This window comes from Pteropus alecto, unplaced genomic scaffold (genome assembly GCF_000325575.1).
Source record: "Pteropus alecto unplaced genomic scaffold, ASM32557v1 scaffold13, whole genome shotgun sequence".
Lineage (NCBI taxonomy): Eukaryota > Metazoa > Chordata > Mammalia > Chiroptera > Pteropodidae > Pteropus > Pteropus alecto.
This window is the reverse complement of record NW_006434373.1, coordinates 3,006,084-3,032,514: the sequence shown is the minus strand read 5'-3', so window position 1 is coordinate 3,032,514 and position 26,431 is coordinate 3,006,084.

Below are 26,431 nucleotides of genomic sequence, written 5' to 3'. Positions count from 1 at the left end.
GTGGCAGGACAATGGTTGATCTTGTCCCCCTTTTCTCTCTTCTAATTTTGAAATTTCTATACTATGTATGTATTACTTTTGCATGGAAAAATTTTTTAAATTTAGGGTTTTTGACTTTTTTTTTGCATTGATAATTGCAAGAGTTTCCCAAATATTCTCCAATCTTCCACTCCCTCCCTTGGATATCTTCATGTTGCAAATGGTGTCAACTATTTACAATACAGACAACATTAGATAACGTCTCCTAATTAATTAGAAAAATGCTGATGTCTCCCCGTCGCTTATCCCACAATCTTCATTCTTTTTAGGCTAATCTGGAAGGTCCTTCTCAATGGGGCTCTGACCTACTGTTACAAATTCCCATACGGTCTACAAATTGTGTAAGCTAATGTCTACTGCCCCAATGATCCTAGTCAACATGTATTCGCCTTTTGCCTCACTTCCATTATTCATTTTATCCTCCTACCCTGTGAAGTATTATTATTCTTTCAGTTTCCTCTTCTAGAACCAAACCTTAGAGCTGTTGTGTGACAACCCTCTCCAATGTGGCAAATCACAGAGAACTTAGGGATGTCTGATTCTAAATCAATCCATTCTACTGTCTCCATCATGGGTCTAAGAATATGGTATATACTTTTACTGCTATTTTTGGCTTCTATTGTTTCTCTTCTAGGAATGCCCTTCAACTTTCTTTACTATTCAGCAAAGTCCTATCTATTCTTCAAGGTATGAATCCAACTGCCCTCAATATCATTGTCACCTTTTAAGATCAACCCAGACAAAATAAGGTGCTCTTCCTTAATGACTCCATAGCACTTGAATTTTAAATCTATTTTATCATTCACTTTGGCCAATTTTTACAGAAAGCTCTTTATTTTCCTTCCTTTCCCATTAGTTTCAGAGGTAGGGGTGATTTCTTACTCATTTTTTTCAGCACGCATTAGCATCTTGTGCTATAAATGACATTAATAAATATTTGTTGGATTAATTAATTAAATAGAAGTTGGTCCAGCTGCTGACTTTGCTTTTCTCCAGCATCATGATCTTCTGCAAATACACAACCTACCCCCCTGGGTTGAAATGAAACAAGCATTCACATGAAAGCAATTTTTCTCAGTGCTTATTAATATTATTGACATTCTATTAGCCTACATATTTCAGGGTAATTAAATAATTTCCTTATTTTAGAGATCAAAATCAGACTCGAGATGAAAATTAGTAATGCATATCAAGGATGTAAAGGAGCTTTTCTGTATTATAGTTGAGGTGAATTATTTGTGTTTAGAGAGCTAGAATTCCTTGCTCTGTTAGTGGCTTCCTAGGAGAAGGCTTAGAAAGGGCATTGTCTAGTCTCATCTAAACTCAAGGCACTCTACAGAGAGAAGGTGCTCCTCTGGTCCAAGGAAGAGAGCTTATCTGAGAATAAAAACAAACTCAGTATACTGAAGGAGACAGGCATAGGAGTAAGATTGCTGAGAGAATGTCCATCATGCAAGAGGGGCAGGCAGGCTGCCTAACTCAAGGGAGAACATTTGTGAAAAGAGAGCATGACTTAGTGATTTTCAGCCTCAGTTCTGGCACCAGCAAAATGACCGTGCAATGAAGGCTGTCCTTCAAGGAGTGCTAACAGGTAGGTCATTGAACCCTCAAAACCAGGCAGGCATTCAGAGATCCACAAACAAGGGAATAACTTAACAGGAACCATAGAAAAGCTCTTTCCAGGTCTGGAAAAGCCCACCTGGAAATACTTTATAATAAATTATTTATTTCTTTGTCTGCAAAACAGAATAAAAATGAATTAACTGTTTTTTTAGCAAATGAGGTCATTACCTAGGGACTGGTGGCCAAAGGTTTCATTTCTGGAAAAATCTTAATCTGGGGAACCAGCACTGGAAGTATTTTGCTAGATGGAGAAGATGACCCTGTCACAATTCATCTTTTATGAGGTCAGAAACTTTTGCTGAAAGATCACGTACAACCTAAGAAAAAATCATTTTTCCTGGGTCTCTAATGTTTAAGGAAACTTGCTGGAGGACGTAGGACATGAAATTATTTCGCAGTCTCTCTTCTATGCTTCAGAATCAAATGTTAGGGTGTAATTATAAATGTAATGCTTAGTACTATATTCACAACACAGTTATTTTCTTTGTCAAACCTATCCAGTGAACTGGGACTAATTTTGCATACTTCCTTGACATGTCACTCAAGCTTGGTTAGTCCCTGCTCTTCTTATCCACATTCTGGAATCCCTACCATTGAGTTCAGGCTGTTTCTATTCACATAAAAGGGAAATTTATTAACTCACTTCTGGCCAGGTCAAACATGCCATTTTCAGGCAACTTGGAAAACTTCAAAACTCTGTGATGTCTGGTACATAGAAAAGCCATAGGAATATCTTCATCCTTTAAAGCACCTTTCTTCAAACCTTGTATTTTGTTGTAAATACAAAATAGTTTTACAAAGCCTATATCTATTTGAATGATTTGTATGGGAAAATAAAACCTTATAATGCATAGTTATTTAACAGTTCTTGTTTTAAAAATCACAACATAGATTCCATTACACTCAGGATCTTGTCCAAGTGAGACTCATGGTGGATAAATGTCAAATCCCCTTAAGGTTACTATGGGACAAAGGATCTTGCCCTCCTTTGGCAAAGTTTACTTTTCTATTGTTTCCTAAAATGTAGATAATAAATATGGTAATATATGAATGCATTCTATGATATATATAATATGCTTTTTGGCATCCGGTCTTACAAAAAGAGAAAGATAAATGTCCACCAAGTTCCCCTACTTGAAAAAAGAAAATCATCAATAAGTGCCTCTGGTACTGAGAGAGATGAGAATTAACTTGAAAGAAGCATGAGGGAACTTTCTGGGGTAATAGAGGAAATGGTGTAAGCCTTGACAAAGGTTAGGTAACATAAATGTATTTATGTACCAAAACTCAACATATATATTAAAATTTATGTATTTCATGGGATGTAAATTTCACATCAAAAGAAAAATCAGTAAACAAATATTGAACTCCAGTTAATGACATGTATGTTGATGTATGGGAGGAGAAATGTACTAATACCTAGATTGAATTACTAAATGGAGATTAGATAGATGATAGATAGATGATAGATAGATAGATAGATAGATAGATAGATAGATAGATAGATAGACAGACAACAAACAGATAAATGCCAAAGTAAGTATAGTTTTATGTTAATGGCAGAATCTAGGTGGTATCTATACAGGTGTTGACTAAAACTCTTCAACTTCGCTAGATGGTGGAAAATTTTTATAATAAATTGGGAAAAGTTATCCCTCTCATCACACCAGGTTTGAACTTCAAAATGAGCTGCTTCTTAACACAAAAGCTTCTGCCCATCGTACCCAGAACAAAATGTATTTATTGCCTAAGACATGACATGAAGTCAGTTTACAGAGCATAGGGATATATTAGTCTCCAAGAATCTTATGGCTGAGTGGAGACAAGATTTACATCTGTACTTCTCTCTTTAAAAACAAACAACAAAGTTTGTGTTTGCAATCTCCTACTAGAGTCTAAAGTTTCCAATAGTCTCTTTTTCCTGAATGCCAAAATATCCTCAGGGGAAAAAACATTCAGGGTTTACTTAACCACTTAGAGAAAAGTCTGCTTGGTAGAATAACTAGCCCTGGGGTTTCTCTAACAAATATCATTCCCACTCTGCTTGACTCACTCCAAGATATTTGTTCAATGCTTCACCCTGAGTAATGCGATTGGCCATATCACACACTTCAGTAGTTTTTCTACCCTGCATCATTTTCATACAATAACCTATTGAGAGTTTCTTCCTGACAAATCACCTATTAGATCACACCCCGTCCACCTTCATTCCACCCCATCTTCTCTCATCAATGACCCCATCACTGAGAAGATGTGTTCACTGAGTAATTCCAATATAGGTTATGTATTGATGACTTCCTTCCCCAACTTGTTAACTAATTCATAAAATGGCTTCCAGTTAATTAAAGATGAAAGAGCTCCATCTAGCTGCTTGGGAAACAGGAAGTGTATCCAAAGATGAAAGCAGAAAGGAAATAGGTTTGTTCAGGGGTTCCTCCTTTACATCAACATCTGTGATTTGCGATAAATAAATACTAACTCAAGGTATTTTAGAACAAAACTTGATAAATGTCCTAAACTATTTTGATATGGCCCAAATTTATTTTCTTTCTCTCCCTCAAACATATTTTAAGGGGAACATTTGGTATGCTCACCAACATCTGCAAGGAAAAACAGATGCAAAGTTTGCAAATATTTGAGTTCAATTACACTAATTCTCGGTGACTATGTAGGAAGAGAATCAACACCACTTTGGAAAAGGATGTCAAAAGAGCTTAGGCTGGTTGGGCACTGTCACTTTCCACAGCTCGTTAGGCTATTCTAGCCATTGTCAATTGGTGATTGTCCCTGTCTGCTAGCTCCAGAAAACCATGAATGAGCAACTGTTTGTTAAGGGATGCTATGGCATACAGCACAGAGGGCATATAATTGGATGCCCTGCCATCGCGGTGATTGACTTCCGTGTAGCTCTAACATGAAATGGATAGTCAGGGACTGGGGTGAAGACTGTGATTTCGCAAAGATTTTTCCAGTAGGTGCAGAAGTTGTACTGAGGGAAGGAACATCAGCTGAAGTGTCCCTGCTATTGTGCTGCAAGAGGTGAGAGAAAAGCAGGGTAAATTGGCCTGGTGCATCCCAGTGAGTTTGGAAAAAGCCGAGCTGAGTCATTTGACACGAGGTTGTTGGACTGTATTGTATCGCTCTGTGTCTGGAAATGGTGTGAAGCAGGGACACATGCACACATTGGCACATATTCTAAATGTTGTCCCTGAAGGAGGAAAGTAGCTGGAGGGGCTGAGTGGAAAGACCTGTTCAGAAAAAGCTATTTTAGAAGAGGACTTGCAGAAGAGACGCCCAGAGTTCTAAGAACTCAATACACCTCACAGCTGCCTCCAGGCACTCATTTCCAAAGAGTTCTCTCCAGCCTAACACTGAGGCCCAGGGTTCTCTCCAGCCTAACACTGAGTTAGCTTTTCACCTGAGATAAAGGTCAAGGTCACATCAGGCCATCTACCCGAGGGCTAGTACAAGCACTTGGCTTCATTTAAGTCGAGCGCCTCACACTGGATCCCCTGTGTCGTAGCAGGCGGAACTGAAGCAAGGGAGAGCGCGACAGCTCTGAAGGAGTTACAGAATAGCACCAGGACTATGCAGAGAAAATGAAGGGATACCAACTCGGAGTGGGCCAGGAGTTCAGATATGAAAAAGCCAAAGTAGATGGTCGCAGGACTAAGTAAAATAAAATTGATTTATTTTGATCAAAAAGTCCAGTTGAATTTTATTTGCTTAAAACAATGATCCCAAATTAACGCTCTGCTATTTTCCTCTGAAACACTTGCTTTACAGCAACATCAGGTACTTATTTCAGTACATGCAACCTCATGCCACAGGACATGGACAGAATATGGTAGAATAGTCGTTTTAAACTTAGTTTCAGTGTAGATACATTACCTTGCTGTTAGGAGATAGCTTAGCTGAAGTATAATTATTTGACAGATGAAGAAGCTGGGATGTATCGACTGACTGACTCGTCAACTTCACTTTCAGTGACAGAATGAGAATCACAACCCTGATGAATTGGTCTGAGTGCTTTCTGAACAAATTCAGAATCAGTATGCACAAGACATCTCTGACTTCTTCCATCCTAAGGGTAAGGGAGTGGAGGTATTTATACTCCAGTTCTTGGCAGTCATTGGTTTAGGGCTAAACCAGTGGGGCAGTGTCTCAATACTTCCAACCTATTGTGTGCAGAGTAAGCTCTCACAGACAGAAAAAGCCCTAAGACAAAGAGATGCAGGTGCTACCAGTTGAAAATTAAACCATCATGTACAAAACTGAGCCAAAGCGATCCAGGCAGGTGTAAGTCCTAACTCTAGTCTGTATTTCATTTTAATTGGTTAGAAATGTGTTATGGTTCACAATAAAACTTATCCCCTTTCTCTGTCCATTCAGGCTGAGAAAAGGGAAGATTATTTATTTGTCCAATCTGCACTTCACGTCCTTTTCCCCCAAGCTTAGCTCTGACTCACGGGATCTCAGAAATATCGTTTCTCCTAAAGGCAGGATGTCGACTAACTCGTAGCATCCACTGAAGTTACCCAAATAGTTAAAGAAAGGATAATCATATAGAAATAATCAAAATGACTTTGGTTTCAGTATTGTTATAAAATATTCTATATCCAAATTCCCCAAATATGAGTTGGCCTATGTGTGTACCATGAACTACTATAAGAAAAACACACATTGATGCCCTTTTGCAGAGTATTCCATGGAAATTAAGTCAGATAAGTCCCCATGGCTCTGAGCCCTGGGTTCTGTTGTTGGATATGGGAGAACAGAGAGAAAATGTCCCCTAGATGCAAATGTTGTAAGGGACCTGAGGCCCTTTAGATCAGTCAGGTCCTGGAATAAGATATGTCAACATTTGTGTACCTTCGAGTTCCCCATTGCTTAGTAGAAAAGAAGAGGTGGCTATTGGGACAAGAAACAGTATAAATTCTAGAGTAAAAGTGGAGAAGATAGTCTAAATCAGCAGTCCCCAAACATTTTGGCACTAGGGACCAGCGCTCCTATGAGAATCTGATGCCTGATGATCTGAGGTGGAGCTGATGTGGTGATGCTAGCTCTGGGGTGTGCCTGCAAATACAGATGAAGCTTCGCTCACCTGCTGTTCGCCTCTTGCTGTGTGGCCCGGTTCCTAACAGGACACAGACTGGTACTGGTTTGCGGCCCAGGGATTGGGGACACCTGGTCTAAATAATAGATGAATGCGAATTTTGTTTATGTCTTAGCAAGTAAATAGCAAGGGAGATTGTAAAATGAAGACTCAAGAGGATTCTGGGAAAAATTTTAGGAAAATTACTGAGAAGGGGGCATATGCCTGTGAATGTGAAGTATAACGACTTAGTGTTGCCATTTCAGAGAGAACTGTGTATGAGGTCGACCATAGGCTGTGACCTCTGGGGAGGTGCTGACCATGAGACCCAGCATCAGGACGAGAGCCTGCAAGAAAATGACGCCTGGGCTTTACAGAAAACAGCTGGCCCTCCCAGAGTCTCTGGTCTCATTCAGAGAAGTTTCAACCCATTGAAGTTCTCCTTTCTCCTGGCCATGACAGAAAACTTTTGATTTTGGAGTTCAAGTTTGCACTTGCAGGAAGCTCTGACTCCCACATCCACATTCTTTCAAAATAGCTGCAAGTCCCACAAGGGGAAAGACTAAGTACTCAGAAATGATAACAAGTAGGTTCAGGCTATTCAGTTCTCTGCATACTCAGATCTCTCAGCCTCTGTACAATTTTACTACCCATTTGACATAAAAAATAATGTTGGTCTGTGTATATCATTCCTGTAAAAGTACGACAGCACAGTTTCCCAAACAATTACAATTTGTACTGCATGTACAAATTGGAGTATTAAAGCATCATATTTTTTGTTCCTTCCAGCATCCATAAAATCTCAGAAGCATATCATAACCAGCAAAGTGTTCTCTCTTAACATAGTAATTCATTATATTATTAATAAACCAGTGCTCTCTGTAAATGTGCAACAAAATGCAGACTGTCAGTCCTCTGCATAACAGAATCTTCTGAGTTTCCTCAATCAGAAAATTGATAATGGCAAACTGTCCTTTCTTTACAAATCTGCCACAGTGAAGTAGGGCTCGGAGGGTATAACTTAAAAATTCCACTCATTTTCCATTTAAGACAAAGTTTCCCAATTAGAACTTTCTGTTTGAGCACCAAAAACTGTGTGTGTGTGTGTGTATGTGTGTGTGTGTTTCTACTGTTGATGAGTCACAGAACTTACACCATGTCTGAGAAATATTCTACAAAGGTAAGTTTGCCATTTCCATGAGCATGCTATCTGTCCATTTGAAAAGTCCCATAGTCATCCCAAAGGTGAAACTTTATTAAGCACCATGACACATTAAGACTAAACAATATGATTTTGGCAAGAATTAACTCAGATCAGAAATATGAGGGCATGGAAGTCCCAGGTCAAGGATGAAAGTGTGTGTGACCTTCAGTCCATCTCAAAGGCTCAGTGTGATTGTTAATTTTATTTGTCACCATGGCTAAGCCATACTACCCAGATATCTAAATGTTTCTGTGAAAGTATTTTTTACATGAGATTAACATGTAAAATCAATTGACTTTCAGTAAAGCAGATTACCTTCCATATTATGGGTGGGCCTCAGTTGAAGGCCTGAATAAAACGAAAAGGCTAACCCTCTTCCACCACAGCATTCTCTTGTACTGTGAATTTCAGTACATTAGCCAACTTCTGGTAAAGGTAGTTTATCCACTGAGTGAAAACAGATCCCAAGTCATTGCAACAGCTTAAAGAGATTAGGAGGGGCCTGGGAAATAAATCCTCCTGTAGATGCTCAGAGAAGTACGCCCCTGAGGGTAATCCTGTGGACAATAGGTTCCCACAGCTGCCAGCACAGACATCTACATGGGATTTTCTAAGAATAAGGCAAATCATTATGAAGCATCATAATAATTGCCGACATTGACTAAAAGCTGCACATGGGTCATGTACTCTTCTAAGGAATTTATAGCCCATACCTCATTGAATCTTTTAGACACTATCTGAGGCATATATTTATTAGGATCTCCACTCTACACAAGAGGAAAGTGAAGCACAGAGCAGTTAAGTAACTTCCCCCAGGTCACAAACAATTAAATGGTGAAACCAGGAGTCCAGAGACCCCACTGTCAATCACCAGAACCAGAGTAGGTAATACTGGAGAAATAAGTACGTAGTTGAAAAAGGACTGATCAGAGAGAGGAGTTCAGGCCCAGTGAATGCACAGACAGTATCTGTGCTAAAAGAAAATAGGACCCCAGTCCTAGGAGTGAGTATGATAACAGAGAAACAGAAAAAAGCCCTGTTCCGGGGAGCCAGCCCTCAGAACTAGGGACAAGAGAAGGCTGGACTTCATATTAGATTTAAGTCTCAGGATCCCCAGTGTCAGCTATGAAACTTGGAGCAGCTTTTGAAACCTTTCTTACCTTCATCTAAATATCAAGGATAATAATAACCACTTCCCCTGGCAACTGTGAGGATTAAGTATAAAAATTAAGTGGTTCTAGGGAAAGCGGGTACTCAGGATTGTGTTGGAAACAAAATATAATTCTGGTTATGATAAATGTGGCGTGTACTCACAGCCAGACACACAGCGAGCATCTCTTGTCTGGGTTTCACAACCACACTAAGAGTTCTTAGAGCACTTGAGGTCCAGTTAACATTAGAGTCAGAGTAGGGCTGGGACTAGTGAGCTGCCTGGATGGGCAAGTATGGGATCAGCACCAAAGAGTGAGCTTCTCCTGAAGTCTCGCTCCCTACACATCTCACTGCCCTTGCCCTAGTCTAGATCCTGGACACGGTAGGCCTAGAGTGAGGCTGTGTCAGATGGAGAGGGAGGACACCTATAGGAAGGAAAAAATTGTGGAGAAACTGGGGAAACTGGACCCTGGGCTGATCCAATGATTCTAACTACTTCTCTGTGATTTTAGCAGATACATATGGTCAAAATAATTCGGTCATGACCCAAAGTAGAATTTTTGGCTTAATCATTTGGGTGGTTATCTATACTGCCCTAATAAATCAGCCAACCATTCAGATTTATACTACAACATTAATAGGTTGACTTGACCTATGAGTTGATCTATTGATATAATAAAGCATAGTATCTTAAAGAGAACATGAGAACAGCCTTTGAGACTTGGATTTCCGTATTATATGTTGGCCCACAGGATAACTTGCTGACACGAATAAATCTTACACACTACACGCTCACATGAAACCAACTTAAAATCCACTGGTGAGTACAAAGCAGACTGTAATTAGCATGCACAGTAAATATTTGTAGCTACATATCAATTAAATGTCACTTAGAAATTTTGTGCTTAAGCACAAACACTATATACCACATTCTAAATTATTCCTGCTCAACTTCCATAGCACTAAATCACTTTAAAATACAAGGAAGTTTTTACTACCAGGAAAATTTTACCAAGCTTTAGTTAAAAAGGAGTTGAAATGTCTGAGGTAAATTGGGTTGTATAATGGAACAACTAATAGATCCTAAAATGAGATAGCATTGCCAATCCCAGCCATAATGGTTTCTATTGTAATCATCCTGGACATGCTCTATAACACCTAATGACTCAACAGCTCCATGCTGGCAGCACCTGAAGGAGACTTTCTCTCTGCCAGAAAGTCTGTGTATTAAGTATTATGTCTGGTCTAGCCAAGGAGATGACATGCCTTTCCTCATTTTTGAACAAATCAATTTCTTTGTGTCTCCAACTGTGTCACACACACATTTCAGAGGAGCAGAGTCTCAAGCCCTCTCCAAATCATTGCTATACATTGTCTACCATGCCCTCAGCTTTTTATCTCTGGTTTCTATCTCCTTCCATTCATTACCCAACCCCATCTTTGTAAGACAGAACAGATATCCCATTCATATTCCAGCACCCACTTTTCTCAACTCACTGAAGACTTCCACCCACCAAGTCTCACTTAGATTCAGTGGGTCCATGGGATATGTAGATTGAGTAAACCTCAAATCAAAATAAAATGTATTTATTCCACTATGGGGGCTTAGTGCATGTAAGGTCCTAAATGTCTTCTTGCTCAGGCCATGATTTTGCTTGCTTTTAAGTCATGCATAACTATTATGCTTATATAATTTAAAATTTTTAATATACATGGACTAAATAATTATTATGAAATACATAAAGACTCTGATTATACACGAACTGCATCTAGCATAACAACATTACATCATATGAGAAATGGTTTACACAAGATTGCCATGAGTGTTGAAGTCAAAAAATGAGAACTATTTGAAAATTGAAGACTTATTGGAATTCCCATTGAATAGTTTCCTCAAATCTAAACAAGAGTTTTAGAGAAGAGATAAGAAAGAGTGCAATGGGAATATGGTCCTATGATTAGATCAATGGTTGTTATGACTTTCATAAAAACAGTTAATTTTATTTGTACTTTTTCTAAAATTCACTTAATTTAATAGTGATGAGGTCACACCCAGTGTGGTTCTCAATGCCTTCTCATTTTATTCAACAAGCATTATTAGAGTTTAGTGGTATAGAAATGTGGGTTCTCCAAATTAGTAAACCAAATAAGGTATACGTAGCCTAGTCTTTAGGAATTCTTTCAATGACATATTCTAATTTGCTAATAAAAATTTAAATAGTTTAAGACAGATTATTCTATTATATCAATAATTAGTTAAGAAATCATCTCAATTAGATGTGGTAAAAGAATTGAGAGTAGAATTATTCTAGTTAATCTTTAAATGCCTTTCTGATACACACATGCACACACACACACAAATAGTTTAATTTTTTTTTAGGTTTTTTTTTTTTATGAGCAAGTACGGTAAGTTATAATACCTGCATTTTCCACTTCATAACTAACAAGGAATGCCACTTCATAGAACAAAAAAGGCATAATGAAGGCATAGTGAGAAGTCCCAGAACATCCTACTCAACAGCTAATATGCCAGCTACTATTAAGAAAAGAGTAAATGCATAATGGGTAGCACAGGACTCAAGAGTACTTTTTCCTTTCAGTAGTGGGTGGAAAGTTCCAGTGAAAAAATTACCAGGGTTACATTATACTGTAACATTTTGTTCTTCTAAGCAGTCTGATTTAAAAGCATATTCTTATTCCGGGGTTCATTGCTCATGGAATTTCGGACTGATTTGCTTCTTCTCTTTATGCCTGAAATACAGGTAATATTTTGAATTTTTAAAATGCATTTCATTCCTGAGTTCTGAGAGGAGGCATTGTATCAGAGTCTGTCACACACTCAGTTAATGGTTCTTAATAAAATCGCATTATCATTCCGGTTTGTCCATATTCAACTTTATAAACAACTGATAGAAATCTTCATTAGTAAAAATCTGGTACTGGGCTTAGTCACTTATAATCCTTGATAAAGGAAGAAGTAGCTAGTCCCAGTCCTCAAATAAGGAAATAAAGCTCCAGACATTCCAAGAAGGTTTATATGCCATCTAATATAACACATCCATCAATATGGTCTAATTGGGAATTTCTCAATGACCTCACGAGAGTTTGAATTTCAACTTCTCCTTAAAGGCCATAGATCAAAAAGCTACTTGCCGGTTATTTCCATTGTTAAGTTACTGTGTTTTACCTCTGCTTTATTATTTATATGTCAACTCAGTACCAGAGTGGCCTCTGAGGATTTCTGGAATTGAAATGTTGCTCAGAATGATGGAGGTTGAAATAAAATGGAGATAAAGCTGCTTCTTAATATGAATAGCTTTGACCATCACTCATTTTCTGCTACTGCCACCAGTTCAGGTTCTACCACATGGCTAAAATTTGTCCTAAGGAACAAGAGAATATATGCCTTTGGTGGCAGTTAGAGGTCTTTTACTCTTTTAACATTCTTGTAACCTTGTTTGAACAGGTCACCACCCATGGACACATCACCTTAAAAGAATGAATGTATTTAGAAATGTGAGATAGACATAAATTCAGAAGGATCTTAAGCATGGTAACACATTACCAGCCAGTGTGAAGACAGCTGCAAAAATCGGCTTATGAATTACTGAAAGGAAAGCTGATTGGTTCTTCTTTGATTTTAAAATCTTGAAGCTACATTATAATATGAGCTTGGGACATTTTAAAGATAAATTTGGTGGTTTCGGTGGAGCCTGCCTGGTGATAGTCACTGATCATCACCACGTAGCTGACAATGGAAAGCCATTTAAGAAGTGAATTCAGTAATGCTTACAGAGATTTCAGTTTTGTTCATCTTCACTTATTAGAAGGGGCTCCCACCCACTTCTACTGTGAGAGTTAAAGGCACAGTAAGTCTGAGCTGCCCACCAAAGGACCAACACTGGCCTGGCTGAGGATACGTCAATTGGAAGAGGGCTAAGTTCACTAAGGAATTTGAAAAAATTTTCCTGATATGATTTCTGGTATATCTAGAGACATTAATCTCCTGCCTTTGAAAAGCAGTCATTCCCGTCTGATCTCGGAAGGTAAGTAGGGTTGGGCCTGGTTAGTACTTGGATGGGAGACCACCTAGGAAGATGGGATGCTATAGGCATAATAATAAGAAGAAAAAAAGCTATCTTTTATTTCCATTTTCTTTCCTAACTTCCTTACTGTTGTCCCTTAAGAATGTGGAAACTACCTTGATTTATTACATTCACCCATCGAAAGAATAGTAACAACACATTCATTCAGCAATTTCTCTGAGGCCGCAGATGTCAAGTCATGAGTACGGGGGCTCTAGCTATTCTCCTGATATAGAGAACATCTGTTTATAAAGCATCATTTAAAAGATATTGCCATATCCAGACACCAAAATCCTCACAGACACATTTTTGGGAGCCTCAGAGTGTGTTTCCTATAAGTGAAAAAGAAGTATGCTCAATTCTCACAACACATTGAAGGCCTGTGCCTTTAAAATCACTCAAGAATGTTTTCGACAATAACAACAATCAAATTGTTTAGCAAGGCAGCAAGCAGGTGGTAAGAAGGCATTATGAAGCCAATTCACAGGGAGCTCACAAAGGACAGTTCAAAATAAGAGTCTGGTCCAATCTTTTAACTAAAAAGAAATAGGTACTTCTTCTCACGGTGGATGTTATTTTACACACTTGATGCTGCTCTATTTTGCAAGGGATTCCAAGGTTTAAATTATTGTGCTCTTATCAGTACCCTTACTTAAATCAATGGAAATGTAATTGATCTGAAATGATTTATTCTCTTCAATAGCTTGTTTTTGTCTTGAATTGCTTTGGACCAGAAAATACCATGAGGACTGACTGTCCCAATTTTATTCTTTGTGTTCAGGAAACAAGCCATTTGAAGGAACAGGATTTTTCCCCTACGTATGAGAAAAACAATACACTGAGGGAGATAATGAAACAAAATATGCCTAAAAATCTCTTACTACTAGGGCTATAACTTGGAAAGTAATCATGATGCTTATTTGCTTTAAAAATAAACACAAATATAATATTTTCACAAAACTTAGTAATGAGAGTAAAATCAAATAAATATGTTCCCATGCTTACTTAAAACACTGTATGTGATAGAAGTCTTTTGGAGAGAGTGTAGTTGCCTATGATATAGGTGGTTTTGGTCAATCTTCTTTGATCGGCTAAGACTGGAAACTCGAGAACGTAATGAAGCCATGACATTCCCCTGACATTGACAATGAAATGGTAATTATCACCAAGAAAGTCATGAAGAATCAAAATATATTAAAATGTCATGAGAGCATTGAGTTTTAATGTATGCAACAGGTTTATTTAGACAGTAAAGACGATCGCTCCTCCAAGACCAAGAGCCAATGGATTAAAACATTGTTATCCTTGGAAATGGGCTTGCATTGGAATTCTCCAAGAAACCTCAGGCTAAAACACTATTTCTTTCTCTCTCAAGTGGCTCCTTCAATAGACAACATTTTCCCAGGCATATCCTAGGAGCATATTCAGAGGTTCTGACTGCCACTGCAGATGACAAAACCTCCCACTCCACCAGCAACACTCACCCTGTAGCTGGTCCATCCTGAGCCTCTGACCTATGGTGGGCCATAAGAAGAAAGAAGAAGCAGGGAAAAGAGAACTATTCATCTATAATATGAGTCACTAAATGATAATGGTGCAGGAAATTTTAAAAATCCTTCCTGTGGTCGAAGTGATTCAGCAAGTCACAAACAATTTGCCAATATGTCTTCTTCTCCTCTTCTTCCTGAAGAAGTTGTCAGTCATGATCAGAAACATTTGGTATGCTCTCTTTATTCTTAATGCAGATAGTGAATTCTAATGTTTGGAGCTCATGAAATCCCTCCATTTCATATTTTTGGTGCAAAATGAACACATCTCAGTAGAATCCGTGACAAATATGACCCTAAAGTAATGGCTCAGGGACGCATTTTTAGGGATTAAGAGTAGCTTTATTTACAACATAAAGCATTCCATCAGCAGAGAATTTTAAAGAGGAAGAAACCCAATCTCATTGCAACTTTCCTTCCCCTGGTCAGCGCTTGTTGGCCCTTTTCCTCAAATGTCTTCTTGAGGATTTTCTTTCTCATAAATAACTTTTTATAGAGCTCAGCACTGAGTAAGAGTACTTACTCCCTCCTTTTAAAAGGTATTAAAATTAAACCTAACCTTCATTACATCACTGTGTTTAAGAAACAGGATTTTTTTCTACTTGGATGTTTAGGAGAGCTGAGTTGAAGATGACAATCACATATACATGAATAGTGCCTGAAGGAATATTGCATTTCTTGATTCCTGATGGAGCAAAAACCAGCCCTGTTTATAGCCCACAAAAGGCACCATCATTTGGTCCATTTGTGGCCTGCACTTGGCAGTGTTCACTATTCAAGTTATTATGTGAATAATAAGTTGAGTCTGTGTTGTTTTTCATCAGGACTACACTCCAATGGAGAATATGCAACGTTTTGGAAATAGAACACTGTTTTCATTCACTCAATGCCATAATCTCATGGAGGATTAAAGAGAATAAAAATAAGCATAAGTTGCCCCACCTATGATCTCATTTATCTTCATAACAAACTTAGGAGTAAATCTAGACAGCTTGAGAAAAATTAAAAGGCAACTCTTATTCACACCAAAATAACATTCACTATCATCAGGATAGGCTTTGAAAACTCAAAGTAGCAGTAATAAATGTTGAAAATTCTAACTGGTTGGGATAAGCACATATCTGTGGAACAATGACCTGGGGAAAAGCAGCTCTAATGTGTGATCATGCAACTGACTAAAATAGGAACCTGCTTTGAGATCTTGGCAAATTTGATCAAAAATAAAATAAAACAATATTTTTGGATTACTGGATGAATGAACGATTGAGGATTTAAATTAATTTAGTAAAATAATATATGTAAAAGTGTTGTATAAACTATTTTAATAACTAGTTTGTTAATTATACTTACTGTTACAATCGCTATTTCGTAGAATATTTTAATGCACTTTTCTTCTAGAAACTATGAAGGACACACTGGACTGGGGTATTTCCTAAGGACTGCATAAGAATATTCACTCTTTTCCCTTCTAGCACCCTTTCCTTCATGCCAATATTTTAGGGTCTCCTTCTATTTTTTTCTGAAACTCATCTTCTTTTGTTGCCAAAAGAGCCATGAAAATTATCTCATAATCTTTCAGTTCTCCCAGCATGTTGGCCTCTTTCTTCCCAAAAACCGTTCACTTGGCTCTTCCCTCTGCCAGGAGCACCCCTCCTCTAGATCGTTCCATGCCTGGCCATGTACTGTTGTAAACTTCTCAGCCTAAATGTCACCATCTCTGCCCAATCCCTCCTAAAGTCTCCACACCCACCATCCAGGCCCAGAACTCTTCTCTGCTACTCCAGTGCTTTCCTCTTCTTGGTCACACTTACTGGAACTTGAAATCATCTTATTTTTTTTCTGCTTCTTTCCGCTACAGCTTAGCTTCACAATCAGGGGGTGGAGGAGCATTATCTGGTTTGTATCCCCAAATCCTACAACTTTGCTTGGCACACTGGAAGTGCTCAATAATTTGTCGGATGAAAAAATACATTTTGAACTTCACAGCCAGTGATTTAACCCCTGCATCCCCTAAAGTAAGATTTTTCTGACTATTTCATGCCTCTCTCAGATAATAAGAGGCTGCCTACATATAAAGGGTTGTCTCATTTGGGGTCTCGACCAACCTTCTTAACTTCCCAATGTCACACAGTTATTCTTCCTTTTGTGTCCCAGGAGCATGATTGGAAATGAAATAAGGAAATATATGCTGTTTTTTAAAAACAAATTAATATGGAAAATAGCCCAACAGAGCTTACAAGCATTTTACTAAAAAAAGATTCACCCTTCTACTTTATTTCTTAACCTATAAAACAGATAAATATTTTACATTGAAGAAAATAAATAAATAAAAACAGAAAACTTGGGTTCCCCAGGGCGAGTTTTCAACCTGCTGTTCTATTTATTGGAATAAGCTGGCCTGGACTCTCAGAACCAAGAACAAGACCCTTTGTTTTGGTCACAGGGCAATTTGCTTGCTGGGAGGGCTGCATCTGACAGTGAGTGAGCACAGACTCAGCAGCACCTGTTAGACCCATGTGAGGTGGTCCCTTTCAACATGACGTCAGTAGCACTTTAAACGATTCAAACATAAGGGCTCCAGCTGGTCATGGAGCTATGGGACACCCTTATTAGGATATGAGGTGTATAAATATAGATGTGTACATAACATAAATATAGATCCTCTTACAACACACTCAAACTGTATTCTCTGCACAGGGATAAACAGCTCACTCATTTTAGTAAAGAAGAGTTTGCCTCAAGGAAATGCACTTTTTTGTAGTTTCCATTACAATTGCAAATGCAAAGATTTTGAATGAAAAGTTAAAAAAACAAACGCCATTTCATAGAGAATAATAAAATGTAAGATTAGTGCATAGTAAATTTCTGTTTATATCCTGTTTTTCTGTTTATTTTACAACATTCTGAGTTTTTTAAATTTTAGCCAAGTGTTTTAAAAGTTAAACTTTCAATGAAATATGAAAGCAAAACTAAATATAAAAGAGATCAGAGCATATTAATTTTCAACTGTTTACCTGTTCTGAAAGCAAAGGTGGATGGTTGAGAATATATGGCAGGAGGCCAAGTGATTGCTTGCCACAAGTAAGTCTTGAACTTCTTGAATATAAACTATCCAAATCCAGAAACCAGCTTTCTGTTGCTTTGGCCCAATTCCATAAAACAACTCATTTCCTTGGGACTCCATCAGGAAAAGCTAAACTCACCCCTTTATTTTTTTCACAGCTTTCTATATTTAGATTACAAAAGTAGTATCTGTTTATTGCAGAAACCTCGGAAAACTCATTAAAACACAAAGATATTTTTATGATCATCTGATACTCATAATTCCACTTCCCATCGTAATACTTACCATTCACATTTTGGTAACATCTTTCTGGTTATTTTTCTGTGTTCATATAAACACATCAATTTTTCCTTCCCTTGTGGTGTCTTTCCATACACATTATGTGAAATCTACTTTCTCTTAGCAATATCTTATGCAGTTTTGCCAAGTTTGAAATATGCTTCTCTGGCCTGATGTCCATTGATTACATAGTGTTCCTTTGTTTGCATTATTACCATTTCTCCATACTCTTAATGTTGGAATATTTTGGTCATTTCCCATTTTATCTATCATCTATCTATCTATCTATCTATCTATCTATCTATCTATCTATCTATCTATCATCTATCTATGATACATGCTATACACATTACAGGCATACCTCATTTTACTGCACTTTGCTTTATTGTGCTTTGATTTTTTCACAAACTGAAGGCAAGACCTTCCACCAACAAAAAGATTACAGCTCACTATATTATGATACTTGCTTTATTGTAGTGGTCTAGAACCCAACCGGCAATATCTCCGAAGTGTGCTTGCATGTATAATGTATATGTAAAATTTATGTGCAATCTTTAGTAGCTATTGTCAAAGATAATATTCCTTGCCTACTCAACATCTATTTTCTCTTCTTCCTTTGTTAATATGACTCTGATTTTGTTCAATGTGGAAATAGTCCTGGCTAATTATTTCATCTTCCATATGACAAAGTTTGGTCTATATAGTGTGAGCAGAAAGTGCTGAGTGGTACTTCTGAGACAAACCTTTGAAAAGGAGCAGATATGGCTCTCATTATTTCCATAGTCTCATGCATTTGCTTTGCCTAATTCTATTTTCTTGCCTGGGAAACAGATACAATGAATGGAGATAGGCAACCATCTTGGGATCATGACCTGAAAACTACCCATTAAGGAAGGCATAGAGAAAAGCAGGCAGAAGAAGCATCATGTGGTCACCAATCCAGCCCTGGGCTTTTTACCTCCAAATTCTATGTTACATAACTAAAATAGGCTTCTATTTGATGGAAATCACTGCTTTCTTTTTTCTTTTCTTTTTTTCTTTTTTTACTCTCTGTTACTCAAAATAGAACATAATTATCTAACAGAGTTGCTAAGTATGAAATCTTCAAAGTGGAATTGTGAAGTCTTGGGATGTATGTTTTTTATAAACTTTAGATTCTTATTATCAATTTGCTTCCCAGAAAGTTTTTATCAATATTAACTTTGACCAGCTATGTATGAGAGTGCCCATTAGACATGACCACCATTGCATATTTACCTATTTATCCAACCCAATTCCTTTGGAATAAGTGTACTTTATTGTTGCTTTCATTTCAAATTCTTTGCTTACTGATGAATTCAAGCATGTTTTAGTTCCAAGTGTTTTCTTGAACTTTTATTTCTTCTGCTGCTAATTTTTTGTATTCTATTCACTTTTCCTCTTATTATTTTAAAATTTAAGATCTGTCTAAGGTTTTCAATTATAGGAATTATTAGAAGAAAACATGAAGACAATTACTAAGTTTGAGTAGATGCATGTAACTGCTGAAATTCTATCCTGAGTGAAAGCATGCCAGGCTAAAAACAGGTAGCAGGCAGCTAAAATTGGTTACCAATCCGAAATAACTTCAGCCATCCTGACTGTAGATGCTGGATGCTTGCTACAGAAGGAGAGCTCTCACAACTTCCAGCCAAGTCTACACTGCTGGTGGTCATTTGCTGCTTATATCCCTTCAGGGGAGCGAGGAAGTTTTCCTGATTTAGAGACAAAAAACAGAATCACCACTCTTTTATTCTCCTATTCCTGAGGTTCCTAATGTGTCTGTTCCCCTCATATTTCTGTGTTGAAATGTCTGTATCATCTTGCACATGACTGGGAACTTTTTGCCTTCAGTAAAATAGAAATAACTGTGTAGCTTTCTTTCTTATTCTCTCAACAGTCAGGGCAGTTCAATTAGCCAATGTCAGCAAAAGATCTTTTGGATCCTTGAAGATTACAATGTAAGTGATCATTCCCCAGGACTTTAATCTAGTATTGTCAAAGTATTTTTGCGGTGAATTTTAGGGAAAGCATAAAGGATTATTCATATTATGTTGATGGAGACAAAATGCCTGTTTCATAACTCAACTCAAATTAGAGAATCAAATTACATTATTTCTCCTACTTTTATGAAAAGTGCCTAGGTAAGGTGATTTGGGTAAACATCCCAAACAAAAGAAACCCAAGTGTTCAGGTCTTTCATCAATTATGGAGGGGTCCCAGCAAGGGGGATTGCTATTACATTGAGTACCATGTGTGATGGTTCCTGGGCTAGTACCACTCTGTTATTTATATGGCAATGATCACACCAGCTACTAAGTACTTCCTCAGCATCAGCCACTACTCTAGTATACAACAAAAAGAGCTGAAAGCTCTATGGCTTTTCAAAATTATCATCTCGAACTAAACATCTACTCTGCTCCCAGCATCAACCACATACTGAGTGACCACAGCATGAGTTTGCAGCTTCTGGCACAGATGCAAAAACTTTTTGTTCTTGGTTATGTCTCTTTCTCTCCTTCTCAGTCAGGTTCTTGCCATCTCACATATGAATTATTACAGCGTTCCTCTGTCCCCAGCTTCAGTGGCAACCACCTTCCCCATCAATTTGTTTAAGTTTTATTTCTATAGTGTTGTACTATCTCCACTGGAAGCAGCCCCCTGGAAACAAATTAACAAGCAAAAACACAAATAAATGAGTTCCTAATGCAGAGATGTGAGACCATCAGTTTGTTTCATCTCTCTATCATTTCACCAACCAATTCTCTTTCTCCTTTCCTTTCAAATTCAGTTAAGGATCCACTTCCTAGAAGCCTTTGGAAGTGAAGCCAACATAACATCTGTCATTTCATAACTACTTATTGGATCTCGTAAAACTACATTGCTTTGGAATATTTACATATCAGTCCCCTAATAATTACAAAGGTCCTCTGCTTCTGACAGAGATAATCTCCATCTTCTCATTTGCTCAGGCTCAATAGCTCCAAGTCACTATTGATTCTTCCTTTATCTTTATGCTTGCATTTACCTCTAGAATCACAAAAATATGGACTTTTAGATTTGGAAAGTCTACAGTGACTGCTAAGACCGTAGCTCAATACTCTAATGTTACAGATTAGAAATCAATGCTTGGAGAAGTTGGAGGCCTTGTGTCACTGTCTCACTGGTAGAGGGGAAGAGAGTTGTTGCTGCAGAGAAGTTCATAGATTCCATGCCTGGTGTTCTTCTCATTGCATTCCCCTATCTTTTCGATTGACATGATGTTGACACCATCACTGGGCTCTTGTCCCAAAAATGTCCTCCATCCTAGGTGTCCTATTGATTAATACCAATCTTTTAAAAATATGACTTTAATTATGTCACCTTCAAGAGCTATTGAAACAGGATAGAATTTAAGCCTCAACTTTGCATTTCAGGTCTTATACTATTTGCTGGGGATATGTATCCTAATCTTTTGTTCCAGTCAAATTAGTGCTCTCACCTCACAATTTCTCCCCCACTTTGCTTTCTTCAGGTCTAGAATGCTCCCCCAATACTCTCTATCACTCCAATCTTCCCCACCTTTGAAAACTAGCTCACAGCTTTAGAAATGTCACAAGAACCAAACTCTTCTCCCTGTAGTGTTCAGAGTGTGTCTCCTTAGGCACTTGTAGCACACACACCATTTTGATTATAACTGGATTATAAATTCTTGGTGATCAAAGACAACATTTTGTTCCTCCTCACAGTATCTTGTGAAGGGTAAACATGTAGCAATTGTCACTGAATTGTGACATCGGTCCTATCGCAATCCTTCATACTTCATCATTCTATGCTTTTGCACTTTTCTAGAATGCTTTGCATACAGTGGACAGAGCCTTTTCTTTGAGCACTTCATTTGGAGACTTTTTTTGAATCATATTTTCATTTCCGTCTTTAGAGAATTTAATGCATATTGTACCTATTGTAGTTATCAAGCAACTCAGACCATTAACCTCATTAATAATGATGATGATGGTGAGAAATAATAACTATTGTTAGGGAACAAGTATTGAGTGAAATAATGTCTCTAGCGCTCATAGTCCATAACAGACACATAACCTAATGTTCAAGGTCTCCCAACTCATATTATTTTCTGCTTTCTCAAGACAGTTTCTTTTCTGACTACCACTTCAATCTTCTACTAGAATCAGTCAGAGATTAAAAAAATTGTTCTTTCCTGGTGACTTTATTCATTGAAGAAGTTAAAGAAAGTAATAAGATAAGAAGATAAGTGATTTTAAAAAAGAAGATAAGTGATCACTCCCTAGAACTTTAATCTAGTACTGTCAAGGTATTTTTGCAGCAAATTTTAGGGAAAGCATAAAGAAACATTTGTATTATGTAGATGAAGATAAAATGCCTGCTGCATAACTCAACTCAACTTAAAAAGTAAAATTACATTATTTCTCTTACTTTTTTCAAAAATGCCTGGCTGAGGTGATTTGGGCAAGCATCCCAAACAAAAGAAACCCAAGTACTCAGGTATTCTATCAATTAAGGAGGAGGTCCAGCAAGAATGGTTCCTCCATTCTTATTCTTTCTATTTTGGGGGGATGAGAGACATAATTCTTTTCCTCTCATTCTTTCTGTTTGTCCAGCTCTGGGAAGAATGGCCCTCTCTCTCTCTCTCTCCATTCCTACCCCTTCCTTTGGGGAGTCACAATTCACTCAACACACAATTTATGGAGAATTTAGATGTTTCCAGACTTGTACCAGCACCAGGGAAATAAATATGAATGAATAAATGACTTCTGCTCTCCAGAAGTTCACAATAATAGAAGCAGAGGTGTACACACATTATTGCAATGTTGTGTAGTAAATGCCATGAGAAATATGAGGCCAAATTCCAGCATGGCCACAAAAGTGAAAAAATAAACTTCCTCTGAGAAAGTAAGGAATGCTTTTTGGAAGAACTGAGGCTCAGCTGGATTTTAAAGGCTGAGTAAGTATTCACCCTTTAAACAAAAAGAGGAAAGACACAAAAGAAGGACTTTCATAAAGACACAAAATTATTATAAGGGGACTCCAAGTTGGGGCTGTAGGTAGAACATCAAATGCAAATCAGGGCAATGGGAGCCTTGAGTGGGTCAGAGTGGCAGGATCCAAAGAGCAGGCAAAGGAATCTGGCCTTTATCCTGTAGACAAGGAGAAGACATTGAAATAAAATTTTGAGTGGAAATAAGGGAATCTTTGCATTATTTAAAATCTCCTCCAGCCACAGGAGGAAAGATCATTTATGGAAGCAGGACTGTGTGCTGTAAGATCATTGTGTGGTCCAGAGAAAGAAGAAACAAGAGGCAGTAGAAACCTACACAGAAACATTTATAATTGAAGCCTAGTTGTGTTATAAAGCTGTATCTTAATCCGATATATTCTTCTGGGTTGATGAAATCCTTGGATGTAGTGTAAACATTTTCAACAATGAGATACTAATTTTACTTTGGCTTTTCTCTGTTATGGGCATACAGTTATGGCATTTTTTTCTCTCCTTTGTGTCCTGAGTGGCTTTTCTGGGCTAAGGGGTGCCGATACTAACTGTGCTTCTGGGGCAATTGAGAGGCACCTAAAAGACCCTCACCTTTCACTCAGGCATGAGTTTCAGAAGTACGTGCTGCTCGAAGAAAGCTGAGATCACAGCAGCGTTGGCTCCAACACTTGGAGATGGAGGGAAGGAGCAGTGGTAGATGGTTCCGGAGTGCTTGAGATCTGCATTCCTCTCCCACCCAGCAGCCTGAGAAGGGGCAGACCCTCTGATTAGGCATTAAGTATAGATGTAGGTATAAGTAGATAGAAAGATTGAATAAACCTGAAGAATTAAGACCTCGGGAACACCAGAGAGAGATCCTTATGCCTAAATTTAATGCTAAAGAAACAGAAGCTCCTTCTACTGCATCATATGGGGTTGGCCAGGAGCAACTCAATGGGAACCACAAGGAACTCAGATAAAGACCCTTCTCCTATTACCAGGCACTGTCCCCTTTAACTGTAAAATTTTAGTGAGAATGAGGAAGTCTCCTAAGCCAAACCAATATGGGTAGCTTTGTTTAGGAACAGAGTTGTATCTTCTCTCTTTCATTTATTTATTTTTTTTCCTAACCCATCAGCAGCCTTCCACCTGTTAGGTGGGGTTGGGAGAGAGACTCTGAACAAAGAGACATTTAGGTATATCCGCAAGTGACTTTTTAACCAATTTTTATTTCTCCTTTCTGGATTTTCAGCCCTTTGTACTTTTCTAAGTAATGATGCTTTCACTTTGTTCTACATTTTGGAAACCACAGAGAAACTTCTCTAGATATTTCACTATAGGTTTTCATATTCCTGGCTTTTTCCAGTGTCCCTTTGGAGAAGGTCAGCCCTGAGAATGAGAAATGAAAGGTGACATTGTATGGCAGCTAAGCATGATCTTTAAACCATCTATGTTTGAAACCTGGCTATGCCATTTACCTTAGATAAGTGTGACCTTAAATAAGTTATTTATTCCCTATTGCCTCCTCAACTTCTTCAAGTTTAAGATAGTAGTTCCTCCTTCTTGGGCTTGTCATGAAAAAGGACATAATGCATGATAAGCTCTTATCCTAACACCTGGCCCATGGCTTTAGAAAATGTGAGTAAGCGGTTATCAATAATGAGTGCTCTGCCCCAAGTCCATGGAGGTCTGTGGCCACTAAGGTCCCTGGTGCATTGCTCCCCATCATGGAATTAATTCTGCTTCCATCATAGAATGTCCTCCATGCAAAACTTGCTGAGAAAGGCTGGTTCAAAACCCCACAATGTTCTCACTTCTTAGATTCCAGGTCCACACAAAGATAATATCTACAACTGAGACTCTAAGACTCCAAGGAATAGAGCTGATCTAGTGAGCCAAGAAGGTGTGTTGTGTGCTAGTTCTAGAATCTATCAGAAACAGCTCAGAACTCTCATGGGCACCCATTGCTGATGCAGGGGACTTGCTCCCTAGCATTACTGCAGTCGTTTCTCACTTTGTTTCTTAGAAAAGCTGTGTGTTTCTTTTGCGGTTCATTTCCTTTTTTTGTGGGCCAGGAGCTTTGCCATAGATTTTCTGAGAAGCTAACTAAATGCTCTTTCTGTCAATCTGAAATTGTTTGGTGGGTGGGTTATTTTTTTTCCCCTTTGCTCCTTTTCTTCTTTATGAAAGCTGACAAATGGGAAAGAAAATGAAAAAGAAAAGAACAAACCCAGCATCACAGGATGCTGGGAAAATAGCTTCTATTTATAGCCTGGTACATTTTCAGACATGTAAACACCTCTATTAATCGCTGCCCCTGCAGCAAGACCCTGGGGATTATTGAACTGCCCTGGAAAGCTGGCAACCATATATGGCTGAGCAGTGAAAGGTTTGACAAGGCTAATTGTGCTCCAAGTTGTTTTCAGAAACAGTAGGGAATGAGGTCTGTGTCTTGCCTTCACCCACTGAAGACCACAGGGATACACAGCCTTCAGTCTCTGCTTAGAGAAAGCAGAATCTTGGCACAGAGAAAGTTTGGCAGGGTGTAACCAAAATGGCATGGCCAAAACACTTCTAATTGGGCAAATCTAGCTGACAATATAATAGCAGAAATTCTCACTTTGAGTGGCAGCTCCACCACACATTAGCTGTGTAATATTGAGAAGTTCCTTTGTCAAGCATGAGGCACAGTTTGCTTATCTATAAACTGGAACAATTACAGCGACCTCAGGAGGTAAGCAAGAGAATTAAATAAAAATAGTAGAAGTGGAAAACATCATCTAAACTCCGTACAATGTACTAGCTACAATATCTGTCATCCAACCCAAAGTTACTAGACCTTAAAAAAGCAGTAAAATCTGATTTATCATAAAGAAAAAAGATGACTCAGAAAGAACTATTTTAAATATGCTCAAAACTCAAAAAAATATATATAGTTATAATAAGCAAATAATTAGATAATCTCGGCAGAGAATTGGAAATTATAAAAGGGCAAATTCTAGAACTGAAAAGTGCAAATTTTTCCACTGATAGGCTAAACAACAGACTAGATATTGCAGAAGAAATATAAGTAAACTTGAAGACAAATCAATAGAAATTATCCATTCTAAAATAAAGGAGAACTATGTTTTTCAAAATGTCTTAGGGGCCTATGGGACAATATCATTCAGTTGATCATATACGCAGTCTAACATACATGAAACAACGCTGAAGATAAAAAGATAATCTTAAAATCAGCCAGAGAACAGAGACACACTGCTTACAGAGAAACGATGATATGATTGGTGACAAATTTCTCATTAGAAAAAAGCAGATGCCAGAAGCTAGTGTATGAGAAC